General features: G+C 43.3%; 2 non-coding genes and 1 pseudogene across 2 annotated transcripts; all 3 read left to right on the top strand.

The window, feature by feature from the left end:
• The first annotated feature begins 14,278 nt into the window (after nt 1-14,278).
• LOC149573848 (18S ribosomal RNA) lies at nt 14,279-16,088 on the top strand (annotated as a pseudogene).
• Nucleotides 16,089-16,789: 701 nt separating this feature from the next.
• On the top strand, nt 16,790-16,943 carry LOC149573847 (5.8S ribosomal RNA). Its single transcript, XR_016361310.1, has one exon. It is a non-coding gene; the product is annotated as a 5.8S ribosomal RNA (ribosomal RNA).
• Nucleotides 16,944-17,162: 219 nt separating this feature from the next.
• Nucleotides 17,163-20,473, top strand: LOC149573846 (25S ribosomal RNA). The gene has a single exon (XR_016361077.1). It is a non-coding gene; the product is annotated as a 25S ribosomal RNA (ribosomal RNA).
• Nucleotides 20,474-20,726: the final 253 nt, after the last annotated feature.

The following is a 20,726-nucleotide window of genomic DNA, read 5'->3' as shown; positions in this document are numbered from 1 at the left end:
ATTAGACACTTCACCGTTAGCAAAGTAGCGCAACCCCATAAAATTGTAAAAGGTCGGAAAGATCTTTGGTGATGTGGAATGATAAGTGACTACAATAAATTTTGACATGTGCCAACTATGCAGAGATCCGATTCTCATTAATGCCTTTCTAACCAAATGAACAAAAGATCCTGAACGTCAGAGTGGAATGGATCAATGGAGCTTGCTACCTCACTACGAAGAGTTGCGAGGGAGATAATTATAGCGACATAATGAGTTGGGCCCACCGCCTTCTTTCTTAACAAGCCCTATAACATATCTTTCGATCAATTCCAAATCAGATCCACGATTGTCATCGCTTCACTATGGCAAGGTGCTCATTCTTTATGCATAACAAAGTAGTGACATGTTGACACATGTTCTCAGTCATCAGTGGGTCCAGGTATAAGTGCCATCAAAGAAAGAATTTTGTACATGGCAAGTTCTCATTGGGTAAATTGACTGACATGTCAAATGCAACTCCTAGTTGTTCTCTCTGCACCACATGATCATAGGATTTTTGAAGATCAACGATGCAGTTTTAAATGAAAAATGTAGTGCCACTCTCTGTATTAATTAGACAAGAAAGCTTCGTCCATGAGGATAAATAGAGTTTTAAATGAAAAATGTAGTGCCACTCTTTGTATAGGAGAGGTGGTTGCCGTGAGCCTCTCCCATGCCCCTCTCATTGATTCAACATTAGTGTCTAGGTGGATTGGATTGTTGGATTTTCAAATAGTGTATGCTGATGTTGAATCAATGAAAGGGGCATGAAGCAATCTCTGAGTGCTTTTTCTCGGCTCTACTTTAGATCATGTTTTTTGATGACTCAATTTTGGAAAAGGTGAGGCAACAGTTGCCAATCCATGACATGTCTTTTTGGTGATTTTAAAACTTGATCTAAACATGAGCCCTTGTCTAACATTTCGGCATTACTTGGTATAATGGAAATTTTCTATGGGTGCTTGGCACTCTAGCAATTTTTCATGGTGTACTTATCACGGCTACATGGGAGCTTTAATACTAAAAGGTCTCGGTGAAAAATGGTGGCCGAGCCATGCTGGCTGACCCAATCTAGGTGAGCCATGCTGGCCGACTTGATCTAGGCGAGCCATTCTGGCTGACCCGATCTGGTTGAGATGTTTTTGGTGACCTGATCTGGCCGAGCTCCAAAAATGGTATCGTGGATTATTGTTTGGTCACATTTTTCATTGAATTATATTTTTAAGGGATTTGTTCGTTCTATCACAGATTTCAAATGCAGAAGGAGCCTCACACTAATAGCTTATATAGGAGAGGTGGTTGTTGCGAGCCTCTCCCATGCCGCTTCCATTGATTCAAAATTGGTGTCTACACAGATCGGATTGTTGGATTTTAAAACGGTGTATGCTGATGTTGAATCAATGAAATGGGCATGAAGCAATCTCTGAGTGCTTTTCCTCGACTCCCCTTTAGATCATGTTTTTTGATGACTCAATTTTGGAAAAGGTGAGGCAGCAGTTGTCGATCCATGGCATGTCTTTTTGGTGATTTTAAAACTTGATCTAAACATGAGCCCTTTTCTAGCACTCTGGCATTGCTTTGTATAATGGCAATTTGGTATGGGTGCTTGGCACTCTAGCAATTTGTCATGGTGTACTTAACACAACTACACGGGACCTTTAATACTGAAAGCTCTCGGCAAAAAATGGTGGCTGAGCCATGTTGGCCGACCTGATCTAGGTGAGCCATTTTGGCCAAGCCATGTTGGCCAACCCAATCTAGTCAAGCCATTTTCATTGACCCGATCTTGCCGAGCTCCAAAAATGGTGTCGTGGATGGCAGTTTGGTCACATTTTTCATTGAATTGGATTTTAAGGGATTTTTCCATGCTATCGAAGATTTTGAATGCAGAAGGAGCCTCACACTAATAGCTTATATAGGAGAGTTGGTTGCCATGAGCCTCTCCCATGCCCCTTTCATTGATTCAACATTGGTGTCTAGGCGGATCAGATTGTTGGATTTTCAAATGATGTATGCTGATGTTGAATCAATGAAAGGGGCATGAAGCGATCTCTAAGTGCTTTTCCTCAGCTCTCCTTAAGATCATGTTTTTCAATGACTTAATTTTAGAAAAGGTGAGGTAGTAGTTGCCGATCCATGGCATGTCTTTTTGGTGATCTTAAAACTTGATCTAAATGTGAGCCCTTGTCTAGCACTCCAGCGTTGCTTGGAATAATGGTAGTTTGCTATGGGTGCTTGGTGCTCTAGTAACTTGTCATGGTGTACTTATCATGACTACATTGGAGCTTTAATATCGAAAGCTCTCGACAAAAAATGGTGGCCAAGCCATGCTGGCCAACCTGATCTGGGCGAGCCATGCTAGCCAACCTAATCTGGCCAAGCCATTTTTGTCGACCCGATCTTGCTGAGCTCCAAAAATGGTGTCATGGATGGCTGTTTGGTCACATTTTGGATTTTTCCATGCTATCACAAATTTTGCATGTAGAAGGAGCCTCAAACTAATAGTTTATATAGGAGAGGTGGTTGCTGCAAGCCTCTCTCATGCCCCTTTCATTGATTCAACATTGGTGTCCAGGCGGATCAGATTGTTGGATTTTCAAATGGTGTATGCCGATGTTGAATCAATGAAAGGGGCATGAAGCAATCTTTGACTACTTTTCCTTGGAACTCCTTTAGATCATGTTTTCTGATGACTCAATTTTGGAAAAGGTGAGGCAGTGGTTGCCGATCCATGGCATGTCTTTTTGGTGATTTTAAAACTTTATCTAAACATGAGCCCTTGTCTAGCACTCCAACATTTCTTGGTATAATGGTAATTTTCTATGGGTGCTCAACACTCTAGCAATTTAACATGGTGTACTTATCGTGACTACATGGGAGGTTTAATATCAAAAGCTCTCGACAAAAAATGGCGGTCGAGCGATGCTGGCTGACTCAATCTGGGCAAGCCATGCTGGCCGACCCGATCTGGCCTAGCCATTTCTGTCGACCCGATCTTGTCGAGCTCCAAAAATGGTGTCATGGATGGCTATTTGGTCACATTTTTCATTGAATTGGATTTTTAAGGGATTTGTTCGTGCTATCGCAGATTTTGAATGCAGAAGGAGCCTTGCACTAATAGCTTATATAGGAGAGGTGGTTGCTATGAGCCTCTCCCATGCCCCTTTCATTGATTCAACATTGGTGTCTAGACCGATCGGATTGTTGGATTTTCAAACGGTGTATGCTGATATTGAATCAATGAAAGGGGCATGAAGCGATCTCTGAGCGCTTTTCCTTGGCTCTCCTTTAGATCATGTTTTTTGATGACTCAATTTTGGAAAAGGTGAGGTAGTGGTTGCTGATCCATGGCGTGTCTTTTTGGTGATTTTAAAACTTGATCTAAATGTGAGGCCTTGTCTAGCACTCTGACATTGCTTGGTATAATGGAAATTTTCTATGGGTGCTTGGTGCTCTAGCAACTTGTCATGGTGTACTTATCGTGGCTACATGGGAGCTTTAATATCGAAAGATCTTGACAAAAAATTGTGGCAAGCCCATGCTGGTTGACCCGATCTGGGCGAGCCATGCCGGGCGACCCAATCTGGCCGAACCATTTTTGTTGACCTGATCTTGTCGAGCTCCAAAAATGGTGTCGTGGATGGCTGTTTGGTCACAATTTGGATTTTTTTGTGCTATCATAGATTTTGAATGCAGAAGGAGGCTTGCACTAATAGCTTATATAGGAGAGGTGGTTACCATGAGCCTCTCCCATGCCCTTTTCATTGATTCAACTTTGGTGTTTAGGCAGATCAGATTGTTGGATTTTCGAACGGTGTATGCTGATGTTGAATCAATGAAAGGGGCATGAAGCGATCTTTGAGTACTTTTCCTTGGCTCTCCTTTAGATTATGTTTTTTGATGACTCAATTTTGGTGATTTTAAAACTTGATCTAAACGTGAGCCCTTGTCTAACACTCTGAAGTTGCTTTGTATAATGGAAATTTGCTATGGGTGCTCGGTGCTCTAGGAATTTGTCATGGTGTACTTATCACGGCTACATGGGAGCTTTAATACCAAAAGCTCTTAGTGACCTTGCAAGCCCTTTTTTTCCCCATCTTTGCTATTCAACCTATCCCCAACAAGCTACAAAGGAAACTCCAAATGCCGAGCTGATATCATCCTCTATCAATGTTAATGAACCTAACATCTCAAACCCCACCTATCTACCATGGACACTCGAAATGCCAAGCTGATCTCATCCTCTGTCAATGTCAATCAACCTAACATCACAAATCCCATCTAGCTACCATAGACACTCCAAATTTTAAGCCATTGTTACCATGCCATCCTACATAGACTCCTAGATGATCAAGGCTGACATTATGTCCCCTCCTCTCAAGTAAACCTCAAAAAAGGCACCGAGGCAAATGGTATTGTTGAGTCATCCTACCTGAGTTGTTCCACCCAAGCTGAGCTTTCTTTCCTAATCTCCAAAAGTTGGCCATTTCACTACCTTGGCTCCATGAATTCACATCTCCTAATTGATGAAAATCTTTTGCTCGTCTGCTGACCTCATAAAAAATGGGGTCATGGATGGCTATTTGGTCACCTTTTTCAATGAATTGGATTTTTAAGGCAGTTTTCGATGTGTTCGCTAATTTCTAATGCAAAGTGGGCCTCGCACTAATAGCTTATATAGGAGACGTGGTTGCCACGAGCCTCTCCCATGCCCCTCTAATTGATTCAACATTTTTGTTAAGGTGGATGGATATGTCAGATTTTGAAATGGTGGATGCCAATGTTGAATCAATTAGAGGGCATGAAGCCCACCCTTGAGGTGTTATTCCTTGACTCTCCTTTAGATCATCTTTTCTTTTCACTCAGCTGGTGCAATTTCAAGAAAAGCTTTGATAGTGCTTGCTAGCCCTCACTGCATCTACTTCATGATTTTAAAACTTGATGTAAATGGGAGCCCTCATCTAGCACCTCTGTTCGGTGTTGCTCGGGTATTACATAAATTTTTTGCTATCAGTGCGAATCCCCCAACAAATGCCTACCCTTGGACTCTCTCTTAGATAACCTTCTTCGATCACTTGACCAACATAATTATGAAAGAGACTTGGTAGAAATTTCCATTCTACAACACGTTTGTTCAGCGATTTCAAAGTTGATCTAATGGTGAGCCCTTGTCTAGCCATGAGGTGGGTGCTTGGTGCTCTAGCAATTTTTTGTGTGCCTATCACGGCTACAATGGGATCTTTGATAATGAAAGCTCTTGATGACACTCCCCAATAGAATCAGTGCTGGTGTTCGAGAAAGACACATTATTCAATTTTCAAATATTGGCACCAACATCATTTCTATTGGGAATGCCATGAAGCCATCTCGATTGCTATGCGAGGGCTCTCTCCCTAGAGTCGTTCTCTTTGCAACAACTTCTTTGGCACCAAATTTTTGAAATGGTTTGGCAGTGGTTGTCATTCCAATGGTGCCATTATGGTGGTTGCCTGGGTAGCAATCTAAAGGGTGAGCCATCATCTAGCAGTTGGGCTATGCCTCACAAGTGACAAGGGATCCTTTGTTATCGAAAGCTCCCTATGGCCATTCGATGAGAAGAGCGGTTGCCTATGTGAGCAAGGACAAATGCAGCCTTAGATTCCAAATAAAATCAATGACATTGGATCTATATAAGAGTGGAATGAAGTAGCAACCCATTTGGTATGCTGGCTCACCAAAGGTGCTCTTCTTTCTCACTCCATTGACACAAATTCGAGAGTTGTTCGACAGAGGTTTTCATTCCAATGTTTCATTGTGGTGATCTGGAGAGTGATGCTAATGGTGAGGACTTGTGTCTAACATTTGGGATGTTTGTGCAAGAAAGTAGGGGAGCTTCTCTTATCGAAACCTCTCTGTGGCCTTTGAATATAGACCCAATGCCGATGATATCTATGGATACGAGCCTTGGATTCTAAATTTGTTGTGCTAACTTTGGTTTTTGTGAGAGATGGGAATGAAAGAACATGTCGATTGCTATGCAGGAGCTCCCTAAGGTCGCCTCTGTGCCAACTTGATTGGCACAACATTGGGAATGGTTTGATAATGGTTGTCATTCCAATGTGTCATTGAGATGTCTTAGATTGTGGTCTTTCAAGGGCAAGCTCACGTCTAGCACTTGGATTGTGCATCGCATCACAAGTGAATGGGGAGATCTCTGTGTGAATGGCGGCATGGTGATTGCAAGAGAAAATTGACTTAGTTAGAGCATTGGCCTCAAGCCATTGTGATAGCCTTGAAATTTCTCTTTAATTGCAACCTATGTTTGTGCAGTAGCAGAGTTTGCATGTAAGATTAGCCTTGTTCTTGATAGTTCCAGGAGATGACCTCTGAAACTTTTGGATTGGGCCCCTTCAAGGTGAAATTCATCTAGTTGATCGGATGAGCTCAATGACCATTTGAATCCCTTGGCTCCATAAATTCACATCTCCTAACTGATGACAATCTTTTGCTCCTCTGCCAACCTCATAAAAAATTGGGTCATGGATGGCTGTTTGGTCACAATTTTCAGAAATTTAGATTTTTAAGGTAGTTTTTAGTGTGTTCGCTAATTTCTAATGCAGAGCAAGCCTCCCAAGAATAGCTTATATAGGAGAGGTGGTTGTCGTGAGCCTCTCCCATGACCCTCTCAATGATTCAATGTTGGTTTCAGGGCAGATGGATATGTTAGATTTTGAAATGGTGGATGCTAAAATTGAATCAATTAGAGGGGCATGAAGCCCACCCTCGAGGTGTTATTCCTCGACTCTCCTTTAGATCATGTTTTCTTGTCACTTAGCTAGCACAATTTTGGAAAAAGGTTTGGTAGCGATTTCTAGCCCCTCACCACATCTACTTGGTGATTTTAAAACTTGATCTAAAATGGGAGCCCTCATCTAGCACCTCTGTCTGGTGTTGCTCGAGTATTTCATAAATTTTTGCTATCAGCACAAATCCCCCAATGAATTCCTACCCTTGAACTCTCTCTTAGATCACCTTCTTCGATCACTCAACCAATGCAATTACAGAAGAGACTTGGCAGTGGTTGCCATTCTACAACGCGTCTGTTTAGCGATTTCAAAGTTGATCTAATGGCGAGCCTTTGTCTAGCCATGAGGTGGGTGCTTGGCGCTCTAGTAATTTTTTGTGTGCCTATCATGGCTACAATGGGAGCTTTGATAACAAAAGCTCTCGGAGACCCTCCCAAATAAAATTAGTGCTAGTGTTTGAGAAAAACACATTATTCAAATTTTGAATATTGGCACCAGCATCATTTCTATTGGGAGGGTCGTGAAGCCATCCTAATTGCTATGCGAGGGCTCTCTCCCAAAATTCATTCTCTTTGAAACAACTTCTTTGGCACAAAATTTTTGGAATGGCTCGATAGCAGTTGTCATTCCAATGGTGTCATTGTGGTGGTTTCCTGGGAAACAATCTGAAGGGCGAGCCATCATCTAGTAGTTGGGCTGTGCATTACGAGTGACAAGGGTGCCTTTGTTATCAGAAGCTCCCTGTGGCCATTCGATCGGAAGAGCCATTGCTTGTGTGAGCAAGGATGAATGCAGCCTCAGATTCCAAATGAAATCAATGACATTAGATCTATATAAGAGCAGAATGAAGAATTAGCCCATTTGCTATGTGTGCCTCCCCAAAGTTGCTCTTCTTTCTCACTCCATCGGCACAAATTTGGGAGTTGTTTGATAGTTTTTGTCATTCCAATGTGTCATTGCAGTGATCTGGAGAGTGATGCTAAGGGTAGGAGCTTGTGTCTAGAATTTGGGATGTTTGTGCAAGCGAGTAGGGGAGCTTCTCTTATCGAAACCTCTCTGTGGCCTTTGAATATAGATCTAGTACCAACGATATCGATGGATACGAGCCTTGGATTCTAAATTTGTTTAGCTAACATTGGTTTTTGTGAGAGATGGGTATGAAAGCACATCCTAATTCCTATGCAGGAGCTCCCTAAGGTCGCCTCTGTGTAACTTGATCAGCACAACATTTGGAATGGTTTGACAGTAGTTGTCATTCCAATGTGTCATTGGGATGTCTTCAAAAGTGGTCTTTCAAGGGTGAGCTCGCGTCTAGCACTTGGATTATGGGTAATCACAAGTGAATGGGGAGATCTCTCTATGAATGGTGGCATGGTGATTGCAAGAGAACATTGACTTAGTCAGAGCATTGGACTCAGGCCATTGTGATGGCCTTACAATTTCTCTTTAATTGCAACCTATGTTTATGCAGTAGCAGAGTTTGCATGTAAGATTGGCCTTGTTCTTGATAGTTCCAGGAGATAACCTCTGGAACTTTTAGATTGGGCCCCTTCAAGGTGAAATTCATCTAGTTGATTGGATGAGCTTGATGACCATTTCACTCCCTTGGCTCCATGAATTCACATCTCCTAACCGATGACAATCTTTTGCTCCTCTGTCGACCTCATAAAAAATGGGGTCGTGGATGGTTGTTCAGTCACATTTTTCAAATATTTGGATTTTTAAGGTAGTTGTTGATGTGTTCACTAATTTCTTATGCACAACGAGCTTGGCACTAATAGCTTATATAGGAGAGGTGGTTGCTACGAGCCTCTCCCTTTCCCCTCTAATTGATTCAATGCTAGTGTCAAGGCGGATGGATATGTCAGATTTTGAAATAGTGGACGCCGATGTTGAATCAATTAGAGGGGCATGATGCCCACCCTTGAGGTGCTATTCCTTGACTCTCCTTTAGATCATGTTTTCTATCACTCAGCTGGTGAAATTTTGAAAAAAGGTTTGGCAATTGTTGCCAGCCCTCACCGCATCTACTTGTTGATTTTAACACTTGATCTAAAATGGGAGCCCTCATCAAGCACCTCTGTCCGGTGTTGCTTGGGTATTGCATAAATTTTTGCTATTGGCACAAATCCCCAAATGAATGCCTACCCTTGGACTCTCTCTTAGATCACCTTCTTTGATCACTCAACCGATGTAATTACAGAAGAGACTTGGTAGCAGTTGCCATTCTACAGTGCATCTATTCTATTATTTTGAAGTTGATCTAATGGTGAGCCCTTGTCTACCCATGAGGTGGGTGCTTGGCACTCTATTAATTTTTTGTGTGCCTATCATGGCTACAATGGGAGAGGTGGTTTCCGTGAGCCTATCCCATGCCCTTCTCATTGATTCAACACTGGTGTCAAGGCGGATGGATATGTCAAATTTTGAAATGGTGGACGTCGACGTTGAATCAATTAGAGGGGCATGAAGCCCACCCTTGAGGTGCTATTCCTCAAATCTCCTTTAGATCCATTTTTCTTGTCACTCAGCTGGTGCAATTTCAGAAAAAGGTTTGGCAGCAGTTGCCAACCCTCACCACATTTACTTGGTGATTTTAAAAATTTATCTAAAATGGGAGCCCTCGTCTAGCACCTCCGTTCAGTGTTGCTCAAGTATTGCATAATTTTTTTCTATCAGCGCAAATCCCCCAATGAATGCCTACCCTTGGACTATCTCTTAAATCACCTTCTTTGATCACTTGATCGATGCAATTACGGAAGAGACTTGGAAATGGTTGCCATTCTATAGCATGTTTGTTCAGCAATTTCAAAGTTGATCTAATGGCGAGCGCTTGTCTAGCCATGAGGTGGGTGCTTGGCACTCTAGCAATTTTTTGTGTGTGGCAGTGGTTGTAAGCTGTCACCACATCTACTTGGTGATTTTAAAACTTGATCTAAAATGGGAGCCCTCGTCTAGCACCTATGTTCGGTGTTGCTCGAGTATTGCATAAATTTTTTCTATCGACGCAAATCCCCCAATGAATGCCTACCTTTGGACTCTCTCTTAGATGACCTTCTTTGATCTCTCGACTGATGCAATTATGGAAGAGACTTGGCAGTGGTTGCCATTCAATAGTGTGTCTATTTAGTGATTTCAAAGTTGATCTAATGGCGAACCCTTGTCTAGCCATGAGGTGGGTGCTTGGCACTCTAGCAATTTTTTGTGTGCCTATCATGGCTACAATGGGAGAGGTGGTTTCCATGAGCCTCTCCCATGCCCCACTCATTGGTTCAACGCCAGTGTAAAGGTGAATGGACATGTCAGATTTTGAAATAGTCGACGCTGATGTTGAATCAATTAGAGGGGCATGAAGACCACCCTCAAGGTGCTATTCCTTGAAGCTCCTTTAAATCATGTTTTCTTGTCACTCAGCTGGCGTAATTTTGGAAAAAGGTTTGGTAGTGGTTGCCAGTCGTCACCATGTCTACTTGGTGATTTTAAAACTTGATCTAAAATGGGAGACATCGTCTAGCACCTTCATCCAATGTTGCTCGGGTATTGCATAAATTTTTGCTATCAGCACAAATCCCCCAATGAATTCCTACCCTTGGACTCTCTCTTAGATCACCTTCTTCGATCACTCGACTGACATAATTACAAAAGAGACTTGGTAGTGGTTTCCATTCTATAGCACATCTGTTCAGCAATTTTGAAGTTGATCTAATGGCAAGCCCTTGTCTAGCCATGAGGCGGGTGCTTGGCACTCTAGCAAATTTTTGTGTGCCTATCATGGCTAAAATGGGAGAGGTGTTTGCCACAAGCCTCTCTTGTGCCCCTCTCATTGATTCAAATCTGGTGTCAAGGTGGATGGATATGTCAAATTTCAAAATGGTGGATGCCGATGTTGAATCAATTAGAGGGGCATAAAGCCCACCCTTGAGGTGCTATTTCTTGACTCTCCTTTAGATCATGTTTTCTTGTCACTCAGCTGGCACAATTTTGGAAAAAGGTTTGGCAGTGGTTTCCAGCCCTCACCATGTCTACTTGGTGATTTTAAAACTTGAACTATTATGGGAGCCCTCGTCTAGCACCTCTATTTGGTGTTGCATGGGTATTGCATTATTTTTTGCTATCGGCGTGAATCCCCCAACAAATGCCTACCTTTGGACTCTCTCTTAGATCACCTTCTTTGATCACTCAACTAATGCAATTATGGAAGAGACTTGGCAGCAGTTTCCATTCTACAGTGCATCTATTCAGTGACTTTGAAGTTATTCTAAAGGTGAGCCCTTGTCTAGCCATGAGGTGGGTGCTTGGCACTCTAGCAATTTTTTGTGTGCCTATCACAGCTACAATGGGAGAGGTGGTTGTCGTGAGCCTCTCCCACGCTCCTCTCATTGATTCAACATCAGTATCAAGGTGGATGGATATGTTAGATTTTGAAATGGTGGATGCCGACGTTGAATCAATTAGAGGGGCATGAAGCCCACCCTTGAGGTGCTATTCCTTGACTCTTCTTTAGATCATGTTTTCTTGTCACTCAGCTAGTGCAATTTTAGAAAAAGGTTTGGCAATGGTTGCCAGCCCTGACTGCATCTACTTGGTGATTTTAAAACTTGATCTAAAATGGGAGCCCTAGTCTAGCACCTCCGTCCAGTGTTGCTTGAGTATTGCATAAAATTTTGCTATTGGTGCAAATCCCCCAACAAATGCCTACCCTTAGACTGTCTCTTCGATCACCTTCTTCGATCACTTGACCGATGCAATTATAGAAGAGACTTTGCAGTGGTTTCCATTCTACAATGCTTTTTTTTAGCAATTTTGAAGTTGATCTAATGGCGAGCCCTTGTCTAGCCATGAGGTGGATGCTTGGTGCTCTAGCAATTTTTTGTGTGCCTATCACAACTATAATAGGATCTTTGATAACAAAAGCTCTCGGTGACACTCCCCAACAAAATTAGTGCTTTTGTTCGAGAAAGACATGTTATTCAAATTTTGAATATTGGAACTAGCATCATTTCTATTGGGAGGGCCGTAAAGCCATCCTGATTGCTATGCGAGGGCTCTCTCCCCAAAGTCATTCTCTTTGCAACAACTTATTTGGCACAAAATTTTTGAAATGGTTTGGAAGTGGTTGTTATTCTAATGGTGAAGTTGTGGTGGTTTCCTGGGCAGTGGTCTAAAGGGCGAGCCATCATCTAGTAGTTGGGCTATGCATCATGAGTGACAAGGGAGCCATTGTTATCAGAAGCTCCCCGTGGCCTTTCGATCAGAAGAGCCATTGCTTGTGTGAGAAAGGATGAATGCAGCCTCAGATTCCAAATGAAATCAACAACATTGGATCTATATAAGAGCAGAATGAAGTAGTAGCCCATTTTCTATGCGCGGCTCCCCTAAGTTGCTCTTCTTTCTCACTCCATCAGCACAAATTTGGGAGTTGTTCGATAGCAGTTGTCATTCCAATGTGTCATTGCGGTGATCTGGAGAGTGATGCTAAGGGCGAGAGCTTGTGTCTAGCATTTGGCATGTTTGTGCAAGTGAGCAGGGGAGCTTCTCTTATTAGAACCTCTTCAAGGCCTTTGAATATAGACCTAGTGCCGATGATATTGATGGATATGAGCCTTGGATTCTAAATTTGTTCAACTAACATTGGTTTTTGTGAGAGATGGGTATGAAAGCACATCCTGATAGCTACGTGGGAGCTCCCTAAGGTCATCTCTATGCAACTCAATTGACACAACATTAGGAATGGTTTGACAATGATTGTCATTCCAATGTGTCATCGGGATGTCTTGGAAAGTGGTCTTTCAAGGGTGAGCTCGCGTCTAGCACTTGGATTGTGTGTCATCACAAGTGAATGGGGAGATCTCTCTATGAATGGCAGCATGGTGATTGCAAGAGAAAATTTACTTAGTCGAACCATTGGCCTCAGGCAATTGTGATGGCCTCACAATTTCTCTTTAATTGCAACCTATGTTTGTGCAGTAGTAGAGTTTGCATGTAAGATCGATCTTATTCTTGACAGTTCTAGGAGATGACCTCTAGATCTTTTGGATTGGTCCCCTTCAAGGTGAAATTCATGTAGTTGATCGAATGAGCTTGATGTGGTTGTATCTATTCCGAGATGGTAATGATGGTCATTATTCTATGGCGGTGAGTATATCCCATTTGGTAATTGCAGTGGCGGAGCTGGTGGGAAGTACTTGTCACTTTGTTTTGTTGGATACCCTATATGTAGGTATCTGCATAGCTTGCAACACATTACACATTTGGTGTTCGATCTAAGATGCACTTGCTTCTGAGTGTATGGAGTTGTATCTTTTAGCCAAGGGCTCTATCTCTTTTCACGTTCTATCATTGCATTTTTATCCTACCTAGGTGGCAAGAAGGAAAGAGATGGTTGCACAGGTGCATTGCTCAATGTCCCTAATTTCATCAAGGGTCCACTCTACACCCTACGTTTTTTCCGATTGGTAGAGTCTTGGGATTGAGAGGGGGGTTGGTGAAAGGTTTGGTTGCCACAAAATTTATTTGCTAGTGCATTCTTAGTGTGTGCTCACCTCTTCACTATCTCATCCTACAGAAGTGCATGGCACTGTCGTGACAACTTTTGTGGTCTAGGCCAGTAGAAGCATAGAGTATTACCATTAATTTTTGTTTGGATGCAAAAACTCTCTATGCCCTATCCTGCGCATGCAATCCAAATGGTTGTAGCTAATGGGTTCTATGAGAGATACTCTTCTTTAGCTTCCCCCTAAAGAGAGCATTCAGTGTTTGAATTGTGTGGGCTAAAAGCCCAAGGCATTTCATCTCTCTTCAGATGTGAAATTCTAGGAGGGCTTGTCAAAGTATGCTCATTTGTATGGGTTGCACCAAAAAGCATGTAGGGGGCATATGCCTGGGAAATGGATATCTCTGAGTGTCCTTACTCAATTGCATGCATGGTGTACATCTTTGCATTATGTGATTTGAGAATTTTGGGGGAACGAGTTTCGTAAGAGATGTTCTTCTCAAGCTCCTGTGAACCAAAGTGCTTGTCTTTGCAATGCTCCAACAAGTTCAAGCCCAACGTGTCTGTCTAGGGGAAGAAATCACATGAATGCTTTTTTCGAGATGTGGGTGCTTGCAAGTGGTTCCCTCGTGTTCCAGTTCTTCTGTATGTGCATGTGCATGAGATTGAAGCTTTTTCGACAATGCTAGTGTGAGTGTTCACTAGTAGGAACTTTTCTGTACCTGCACTGGAAGATCATGTGTCATGGGGAATGGTTAGCAAGGTTGTGCTAGGAAAGTAGATATTTGCCAGAGGTTAGACATGTCTATGTATGCATGTGGGCTCTCATCACCTATAAATGTGCATAGGGGATGTTATACACGATGCCCTTGAGCAGCCTTATAATTGAGGTGGTCGCGTGCATAGTGATGCCCCTACTAATCGCATAACTAGCCATGTTTTTGACTCACACGACCTTTCACCCTTAAGCATGGTGGTCTCCGTTGGCACTTCGGCAACAAGCATATGCTTGTCTCAAAGATTAATCCATGCATGTCTAAGTATGAACTATTTCAGACTATGAAACTATGGATGGCTCATTAAATCAGTTATAGTTTCTTTAATGGTACTTTTCTACTCGAATAATTGTAGTAATTCTAGAGCTAATACATGCACCAAATGCTGACTCTTGGAAGGGATGCATTTATTAGATAAAATGCTAATGCAAGCTCCCCTGCTATTCTGGTGATTCATGATAACTCAATGGATCACACAGCCTTTGTGCTGGTAATGCTTCATTCAAATTTCTACCCTATCAACTTTCAATGGTAGGATAGAGGCCTACCATGGTGGTGACGAGTGATGGAGAATTATGGTTCGATTCTAGAGAGGGAGCCTAAGAAATGGCTACCACATCCAAGGAAGGTAGTAGGCATGCAAATTACCCAATCCTAACATGGGGAGGTAGTGATAATAAATAACAATATTGGGCTCATCGAGTCTGGTAATTAGAATGAGTACAATCTAAATCCCTTAATGAGGATCCATTGGAGGGAAAGTCTAGTGCTAGCAGCCATGGTAATTCTAGCTCCAATAGTGTATATTTAAGTTTTTGCAGTTAAAAAGCTCATAGTTGGACCTTGGGTCATCATGGTCAGTCCACCTTCTGGGTGTGCACTGGCCCTGACGTCCCTTCTGCCAGTGGCATGTTCTTAGCCTTAATTGGCTAGGTCACAGATATGGTGCCATTACTTTGAAAAAATTAGACTGTTCAAAGCGAGCCTACACTCTAAATACATTAGCATGGAATAATGTGATAGGAGTCTGGTCCTATTCTGTTAGCCTTTGGGACTGGAGTAATGATTAATAGGGACTGTCGGGGGCATTCATATTTCATTGTCAGAGGTGAAATTCTTGGATTTATAGAAGATGAACCACTGTGAAAGCATTTTCCAAGGATGATTTCATTAATCAAGAATGAAAGTTGGGGGTTCAAAGATGATCAGATACTGTCCTAGTCTCAACCATAAATGATGTCGACCAGGGATTGGTGAATGGTTCTCTAAGGACTCTGCCAGCACCTTCTGAGAAATCAGAGTGTTTTGGTTCTGGAGGGAGTATGGTCGTAAGGCTAAAACTTAAAGGAATTGACAGAAGGGCACCACCAAGAGTGGAGCCTGCGGCTTAATTTGACTCAACATGGGGAAACTTACTAGGTCTAGACATAGTAAGGACTGACAGATTGAGAGCTCTTTCCTAATTCTATGGGTGGTGGTGCATGACCTTTCTTAGTTGGTGGAGCAATTGGTCTGGTTAATTTTGTTAACAAATGAGACCTCAGCTTCGTAACTAGCTACATGGAGGTTCCCCTTTTCGGCTAGCTTCTTAGAGGGACTATGGCCTCCTAGGCCATAGAAGTTTGAGGCAATAACAGGTCTGTGATGCCCTTAGATGTTTTGGGCTGCACATGCACTACACTAATGCAACCAATGAGTTTCTCTCCCTAGCCCGAAAGGTTTGGGAAATCTTTCCAAATTTCATCATCATGGGGATAGACCATTGCAATTATTGATCTTCAATGAGGAATTCCTAGTAAGCGTGAGTCATCAACTCGTGTTGACTACATCCTTACCCTTTGTACACACCACCCATCGCTCCTACCGATTGAATGATCCGGTGAAGTGTTCAGATTGCAATGACGACAATGGTTCTTGTCGGTGACATCATGAGAAGTTCATTGAACCTTATCATTTAGAGGAAGGAGAAGTCATAAAAGGGTTACCATAGGTGAACTTGTGGTAGGATCATTGTCAGTTTGAGACCCTGAATCGTGTAGGAGATGGAGCTAGCCTCCTCCCCGCCCCTAAAATCTTGGCAATGTGCAGACACTTGGCTCTGTAGTGATGTGCTAGATGGCCAAGCTATGAGTCTAGTGCCATCGAGGTTGAGGGTCACATTGAATGCTATTATCAAAAGTGTGGATTTCCCATGGGGTGAAGAATAGACTCGGATGCAATCTAGATTAGGATCGATGCCTTCGAATGATGTCTATGTCATAGCGAGAGGTCTTTGCTTGGTTGTAGTTCAAAGGGGGTCTGAGCCTCATCCCCCATTGAGATTTCATGGTCTAATCAAATGTGTGGCACAGTGGCAGGGATCCATCATTTTGACAGTGGCAAGTTAGGACTGCCACAACCCCCCGTTGCCTTGCCTAGGTGTGTTGACTCGTCGCTTGGAGTGTTGCCTAGGATGGGTGCACTCACATGATTTTTAGGGTAGGGGCCCTGTCCACTGACACGGATCTCCCATGTGTTGACTCCCACCTTTGCAAGGTGATGGGGTGGGGACATACCACAACATTCCTCATCACACCCATTGGGTGCTTGGGGTTCGGGATGTGTAAACACCTAACACACGGGCGCATCGCACACCTTAGAAATCCAAAGAATGAAGCATGATCCAGTGCCTTGCATGCTTGGGTCGTCAAAAGAAAAAAACATAAAAAAATCATGACTCTTAGAAAAGGATATCTCGGCTCTCCCCACGATGAAGAATGTAGTGAAATGCGATACTTAGTGTGAATTGCAGAATCCTGTGAATCATCAAGTCTTAGAATGCAAGTTGCACCCAAGGCCTTGGCCAAGGGCACATCTTCTTGGGCATCACACTACAAATTTACCATCCCCAATGAGGAGAAAAGATGGCCCTCCATGTCTGCAAGTGGCACGGTCAACTAAAATGAGCACAAGGTTTGTCGATCCATCATGACAAGTGGTGGCTCGCAAAGGCTAGTGTTGGTTTGCGCTGATCGAACGATTCCTCATGAGGAACTTTATTCTGGGTTTAGTGGCCCACCGTAGTGCAGGCATGTTGCATCTCTACCATGTCCCCAAGTCAGGCATGAATATCTACTAAGTTTAAGCATATTAATAAGAAGAGGAAAAGAAACTTACTAGGATTCTCCTAGTAACAACGAGCAAACTGGGAAGAGCCCGGCATGAAAATTGATGGCTGCACCTGTCGAATTGTAGTTTGTAGAAGTGTCCTCAGTGACAAACTAGGCCCAAGTCCCCTAGAAGGGGGTGCTAGAGAGGGTGAGAGCCTCGTTGAGCTTGGACCCTGTCGCACCATGAGGCGTTGTCGACGAGTTGGGTTGTTTGGGAATGCAGCCCTAATCAGATGGTAAGTTTCGTCCAAGGCTAAATACAGGTGAGAGATCGATAGCGAGCAAGTACCATGAGGGAAAGATGAAAAGGACTTTGAAAAGTGAGTCAAAGATTGCTTGAAATTGCTAGGAGGGAAGTGGATGGAGGGCAGAAATTTGCCCCAGTCAGATGCGAAACGGTGTGAGTCGATTTGCTGCTCAATTTGAGGGACGTGCCAGTGTAGGCTATCATGGCAGCACAAGCACGACCTTTTGGTTGCACAAATACTTTCATCATAGAAATCGAGGAGTGAAGTGTGCACCTTCACGGTGAGCTCTCAAGCACCTATGCACTCATGGCACTAGCTAGTGGGATTTCCATCTAACCCATCTTGAAACACAGACCAAGGAGTCTAACATGTGTGCAAGTTGGCAGGTTGGGAAATCTCGCAAGGCACAAGGAAGCTGACTGGCGAGATCCCCTCTTGAGGGGTGCACCACTGACTGAATTTGATCTTCTGTGAAGGGTTTGAGTGCGAGCACACCTGTTGGCACCAAAAAGATGGTGAACTATGGCTGAGCAGGGTGAAGCCAGAGGAAACTCTGGTGGAGGCCTGTAGCAATACTGACGTACAAATTGTTTTTTTGACTTGGGTATAGGGGTGAAAGACTAATCGAACCATCTAGTAGCTAATTTCCTCCAAAGTTTCCCTCAAGATAGTTGGAGCTCATGTGTGAGTTTTATCGAGTAAAGAAAATGATTAGAGGCATCAGGGGCATAACACCTTCGACCTATTCTCAAACTTTAAATAGGTAAGTCAGTGCGACTGCTCTATTGATCCGCACCATAGAATCATGAGCTCCAAGTGGGCCATTTTTGGTAAGAAAAATTGGCAATGCGGGATGAACCAAAAGCTGAGTTACAATGCCAAATTGGGGGCTAACCTAGATCCCACAAAGGGTGTTGGTTGATTAAGTTAGGAGGACAGTGGTCATGGAAGTCAAAATCCAATAAGGAGTGTGTAACAACTCACCTGCCGAATCAACTAGCCCCAAAAATGGATGGCGCTGAAGCACGCAACCTATACTCGATTGTCGGGGCAAGTGCTAGGCTTCGATGAGTAGGAGGATGCGGGGGTTGTTGGAAAACCTTGGGCATGAGCCCGAGTGGACCGGCCCCTGGTGCAGATCTTGGTGGTAGTAGCAAATATTCAAATGAGAACTTTGAAGATTGAAGTGGGGAAAGGTTCCATGTGAACAACACTTGGACATGGGTTAGTCAATCTTAAGAGATGGGGAAACCCTATTTCAAGGGTGCACTTTGCAAAATCATCGAAAGGGAATCGGGCTAATATTCCTAAACTGGGATGTGGCGGCAGATGACAACATTAGGAAATCTAGAGATGTCAGTGGGGGCCCCGAGAAGAGTTATCTTTTCTTTTTAACAGCCTACCCACCCTAAAATTGGTTCAACCAGAGATAGGGTCCAGCGGCTGGAAGAGCACCGCACGTCCCGCGGTGTCTGGTGTCTTTTGGCAGCCCTTGAAAATGTAAGGGAAGTTGAAAAAATGGATCCGTAACTTTGAGAAAAGGATTGGCTTTAAAGGCTGGGCCTAGGGGTCTACGCCCCAAACTTGTGGGCTGTTGGTGGCCTGCTCGAGCTGCTCCCACGGTGAGGGCGGGCCATCGTGTGTTGATCGAGCGATGGATGTAGGATGCCCCTTTCAGAGGGCTTTCCTTAGGTGGTGAATAGTTGACTTAGAATTGGTACAGACAAGGGGAATCCAACTTTTTAATTAAAACAAAGCATTGCGATGGTCCCTACGGATGCTGATGCAATGTGATTTCTGCCCAGTGCTCTAAATGTCAAAGTGAAGAAATTCAACCAAGCACGGGTAAACAGAGGGAGTAACTATGACTCTCTTAAGGTAGCAAAATGCCTCATCATCTAATTAGTGATGTGCATGAATGGATTAATAAGATTCCCACTATCCCTATCTACTATCTAGCGAAACCACAGCCAAGGGAATGGGCTTGGCAGAATAAGCGGGGAAAGAAGACCCTCTTGAGCTTGACTCTAGTCTGACTTTGTGAAATGACTTGAGAGGTGTAGAATAAGTGGGAGGTTTTGGGTGCAAGTGAAATACCACTACTTTTAACATTATTTTACTTATTCTATGAGGCAGAGACGGGGCAATGCCCTTGTTTATTTCCTTAAGGTGCATCTAGGTGTGTCAATCTGGGCAGAAGACATTGTCAGGTGGGAAGTTTGGCTGGGGCGGCACATCTATTAAAAGATAATGCAAGTGTCCTAAGATGAGTTCAACGAGAATAGAAATCTTGTGTGAAACAAAAGGTTAAAAGCTCATTTGATTTTTATTTTCAGTATGAATACAAACCGTGAAAGCGTGGCCTATCGATCCTTTAGACTTTTGGAATTTGAAGCTAGAGGTATCAAAAAAGTTACCACAGGGATAACTGGCTTGTGGCAACCAAGTTTTTGTAGTGACATTGCTTTTTGATCCTTCAATGTCAGCTCTTCCTATCATTGTGAAGCAGAATTCACCAAGTGTTGGATTGTTCACCCACCAATAGGGAACGTGAGCTGGGTTTAGACCGTCATGAGATAGGTTAGTTTAACCCTACTGATGATCTGCGCCATGATAGTAATTCAACTTAGTATGAGAGGAATTGTTGATTGACACATTTGGTCATCACACTTGGTTGAAAAGCCAGTGGTGTGAAGCTACCGTGTGTCAGATTATGACTGAATGCCTCTAAGTCAAAATCCATGCTAGATGCAGCGCATATCTCTCTCTGATTGCATCGTGACCCGTAGTAGGGGTGCTCTTGCACTCCCAGGGGTCCGTGTCATTGGCCATCTCCAATCGGTGCATTAGCCCATTGGAGCAACCTTGGATATTAATTTCAAGTGGTTGGCGAGAAGAATATTTTGTAGATGACTTAAATAAGCAACGAGGTATTGTAAGTCGTAGAGTGCCCTTGCTGCCACGATCAATTGAGATTCAGCCCTCTGTCGCCTCGATTCATAAAACCCTTTTTGACTCTAAAGCGGGTGGGGTTTGTAATTTGCACGAGGGCAAGAAAATCATCCAAGTGCCAAATTTTGGATGGGTGAGGTTTGCAAATTTTTTTGCGAGGGCCAAATTCCCAGCGGGCGGGATTTTGTAAAAATTTCCGCGAGGTCGAAAAAATCTCCCAAGTGCCAAATTCTCAGCAAGTGGGGTTTGTAATTTCCACCAGGATGGAAAAATCTTTCAAGTGCCAAATTTTGAGGGGGTGG

This window comes from Cupressus sempervirens, chromosome 2 (assembly GCF_028749045.1).
Source record: "Cupressus sempervirens isolate cs-2001-9-10 chromosome 2, ASM2874904v1, whole genome shotgun sequence".
Lineage (NCBI taxonomy): Eukaryota > Viridiplantae > Streptophyta > Pinopsida > Cupressales > Cupressaceae > Cupressus > Cupressus sempervirens.
The sequence above is the reverse complement of the archived record's forward strand: the minus strand, read 5'-3'. Positions and strand labels throughout refer to the sequence as shown.